The following is a 3,828-nucleotide window of genomic DNA, read 5'->3' as shown; positions in this document are numbered from 1 at the left end:
CCATCGGGCGGCCCCCGTCCCCCGCGACCCGAGTTTTACACGTCGCCCAACACCAAACGTAATTTGTTGGGGCGCCGATCCTGCTCGTGGCTGCTCCTAATGCCCCTGCGGCCGTGACAAACTGCCCCTCTACCCGCCGCCCCCTCCCGGCCCTCCCGGCCGTACTATACCTGCCATTCGGCTTTCCCTAAAGTCCCGGCGGGCCGCGGCGTGGCGTCCCGTGTCACCATTACGAGGCCTATTTCCGTATCGCCGGCCGCGTCCTCGCGCGCCCTGCGCCCTCCCGCCGCACGGCGGCATGGCGTCGTTGCCGCCGCCGTGGTCGTCCTGCACCTCCTCTCCCACCGGCACGCGGGGTTTACACGCCGGGGTTACACCCTCTACCTCCTCGTCGTGAGGTTCTCGATCCCGCGTGGCGAGCCGCTCGCTTTTAGATTGCTCTTTCGACGGCCCATCAAAGCCCGCCGCTCGGCGTGGCTCGCCGCGGCGTGGTGGTACTCACCCGCGGAATGCTCGCCCCCGCCCGGCGGGGGCGCCGGCCGGCTGGCGCTGGCCCTCCAGGACGAGAGACGCGGGTCAACACCGCAGCGTTTTCGGCAGATGATTCATCTCCTTTTGCGCTGGCCAGAAACAGGTCTCGAGAGGTTCTTGGTAAAATTTCAAAGTTTGCCGAAGCCAAAAGCTCCTCAGCTCCTCGCCCGCCCTGCCACCATACCAGCCAGCGCATGCAGGGGCCGCCGGGGCGTGATGCCTGCCTGTGGCCTGTGGCTGGCCCCGACGGTCCCGACTGCTTGTAAATGCTCCCACCGACTCTCCTGTGTTATGACGACGAGGTATACCAATGCCCTCTCCCCCCCTCCCCCGAGCAAACCTTCTCGGCATGCACACGGCATTCCGCCGCCGCTACCCCAAGAGGGCGGGCGTCTCGCCGCGCCACCACCGGGCTGGTGACGTCACGGAGGAGGAGGCGGAGGATGAGTAGAAGAGCCGTTTTACGAGAGTAGTGCTACCGGAACACGCGGGGCGAGGAGAAGAGAAAGAAGAGGAGGGCGTTAAAAATATATATCGTCCCGGTGGCGCCCGAACGCGCGCGCTCGAATGAGTGACGGGCGCGGGCGGGCGGGAGGCGGCGGCGGAGTCGCCTGTCGCCACATCGGGCCCAGCAGTGCAGTTATGACGGACCACGAAGACAAACACACCGCGGCTCGCCGAGTCATCTTTTTATTTTATTAATGAAACGCGAGCAGGCTGCCGCGCGCGCGTCCCGGTGGACCAGCGAGGCCGCCGAAGCGAAGGATCAAAGGGCCGCCGGGCCCTATAGGGTCCAGGGCGAAGTGTTTGTTCTTCTCGCACTCGAGCGCCTCCTCCCTCGAGTGCTGCAGCCGAGCTCCGAGCCACAATGGGTGCATTAGCAGGTGCGCTGGGGCCCCGCAGCAGCACCTCCACGCGGTCCATCCGCCCATCTGTCGGCGCCGCGCCGCGCCACGCCACGCCTGCTCGGTCCGCGCGCCACGACCTGATTTTATCGACCAGTCATATATGCGCGATTGCGGCTGCGGCGGTGGCGCTGTTCTGCGCGAGAGAAGTCTGTCTGCTGCCGGCTGCGAGTGAGTGAGACATTTACGACTGCGAGCTGTGTTCGCTGCAGCAGCACTACCGGTGGGTACCCGCCGCCGGGGAGCACCCGGGGAGGAGTACCCACACACCGGCGCGCACTCGGCCCTTGGCATTGGTATGGGCCGAGGGAGGGACGACAGAGAGGGGAGAGAGAGACGTGGAAGGCAGGCGAGGCGATTCCGTGTTGTTTGCCTTCCAAAAATAAAGGAATACGCTCGCGCTGAGTGTGGTGTGGTGTGAGTCCCGCCCGCCCCGCCCCGGCCCGCCTGACGTGACAATGTTGCATCGGCTTCACAGTCTCTACTGCCGCAGAGCTCGGTCATGCTCGAGCTCCAGCTCCAGCAGCTCACGCCAACAGAACGCCGGCAATCCGATCTGCGAGCACGCGCGCGCGCGCTGCGGCCGCTGCCGTCGTTGCGAAGGGTGCGCGCGCGCGCTCGCGTTCAAAGCCCGGGAGCGAGCCCGACCAACTGGCCCCGGACAACACTTCGGGCAGCGCAATGAGCGCCCCATTAGGAGACGCAGCCCCCAGTGCCCGTCCGGAGGCGGGCCGGGCCGCGGGTGCTGCTGGCGCGCCTCACGTCTCCAGTCGATACATAACTTGTTCCCTTTTGCCCCGCGACTGAATAATGTGGCGTGCGACAGTGTTGCTCCGCGTTGTGGTGCGGCGATGCCCGACTTGAGCGTTCTCCGGAAGCTGCCGCGCCGGTGCGGCTGGAGCGGGGCTGGAGCGGGCTGAAGCGAGCTGGCGCGGGCTGGAGCGGGCTGAAGCAGGCCGGAGCTGGCTGGAGCGGACTGGAGCGGACTGGAGCGGGCTGGAGCGCCCCCTGCTGTGGAGCCGGCCCGCGCACGTGTTTGCACGCCTCTGCGCCGCTCCGACCGTATCGACTCGACCGGCTATGACTTATGCTGCAGCCCGGCGAGTGCAGCCTCCTCCTGCACGGGCTGCAGGACAATGCCGTGCTGGGCCGGAGGGCCGCTGGGGCCGCCAGCCACCTCCTGGCCGCCAAGACCACCCCGACGGACGACAACAACAGAGGCCGCGCTTTTGGGCCCGGCGGCGGGGCGCGTCGGCGATGACGAGCCTGATCCGTTCCGCGACCCACCACGAGCACCCTGCCCTGGTCGGGTCAGCCGGCTGGGGCCGGGCCGGGCCGGGCCGGGCCGGACCGGGCGACCCCGCGCCGAGGCGGGCCTAAAGGTGATCGATGTGCGGGAGCGCCATACGCCGCGGCCGCGCCGCACCCCGCCACGCCCCTTAATCGATATTAATCGAACCTCTCCTCTCGACGGAGGAGCAGCAGTATGTGTTGCGCCGCCGGCCCCGCCCGCCCCGCCGGGGTCCTCGCGGGGCCCCCACGGCCCCGAGCCGCCGCCCTGCTGCTCCGCCCGCCCCGGCCGTCCCGGCCCCGCCAGAGCAACCCGTCCTCCTGCGCGCGCCTTACATGGACCCGGTGGACCCGCGCGGGAGGCAGCGAGGGGACGGCGGGGATCCTCCTGGGAAACCGATGGAATTCGCGGAGAAGGGCCGCCGCGTAGCTAAAATATTGGAAGGGAGCCCGCTGCAGGAGGGGAAACTCGCTTCATCGGCCCCCGCGCGCGGCCGCCTCCGAATTTCTCCGACTAAATGGTGACGGAAAACACGACCTCATCGGGGCTTTCTACACGACGAGTCGCTCTGAATAGCGTGGCGCGGTGGGGGTGGCGGCGGCGGCAACAGCTCGCACGATCGACATTTCCAAAAGTGTCTCCCAAGCAGCGCCCCCCCCCCTCCTCCCTCCTGGCATCTCCCGCGGCGTGCGTCGTCGTCGTCGTCGTCGCTGCGTCTAAATGTACACACACGCTGACTGTTGCACTGACTTGTTGCAGGGACCGGCGCGGCTGCGACGGGCGCGTCCGCCGCGCGCAACGGCGAGTCGAACAGGTGAGACACTCCCGGCCCCGGGAGTGAGGGGAAGGGGGGGGGGGCTCTCCTTATGATATTTTTATAGTGGACGGGCCATAACTGTAATGCTCTCTGTGTCGGCGCTCTGCAGTCTCGGGAGACATGGGGAGGGGGGAGGGGGGCGGGTCATCCACTCCGAGTGCACCAGAGACTGCACCAGCAGGCCGCCGCGCGTCGCGGAATTGGCCGGGGCAGAGCAGAGAGGCGACGACGGGTACGCGTCTGGCAGAACATTTATGAGCAATCATAATCTCATTACAGGCTCT

At 67.5% G+C, this 3,828-nt stretch overlaps 2 protein-coding genes across 5 annotated transcripts in view; both read left to right on the top strand.

Moving 5' to 3' along the window:
* LOC113204918 (uncharacterized) overlaps window positions 1–3,828 on the top strand; it is a 19,092-nt gene that overhangs the window by 12,813 nt on the left and 2,451 nt on the right. The gene's annotated exons all lie outside the window — the stretch shown is intronic.
* Window positions 3,492–3,828, top strand: part of LOC113204953 (fibrillin-1-like) — a 24,082-nt gene continuing 23,745 nt past the window's right edge. For both annotated transcript variants that reach the window (XM_052263747.1, XM_052263746.1), the window contains exon 1: window positions 3,492–3,541. The gene's annotated coding sequence lies outside the window, so the exon portion shown is untranslated. The remainder of the gene's footprint in view (window positions 3,542–3,828) is intronic.

This window comes from Frankliniella occidentalis, unplaced genomic scaffold (genome assembly GCF_000697945.3).
Source record: "Frankliniella occidentalis isolate FOCC.00 unplaced genomic scaffold, Focc_3.1 Scaffold14, whole genome shotgun sequence".
Taxonomy (NCBI): Eukaryota; Metazoa; Arthropoda; class Insecta; order Thysanoptera; family Thripidae; genus Frankliniella; species Frankliniella occidentalis.
The sequence above is the reverse complement of the archived record's forward strand: the minus strand, read 5'-3'. Positions and strand labels throughout refer to the sequence as shown.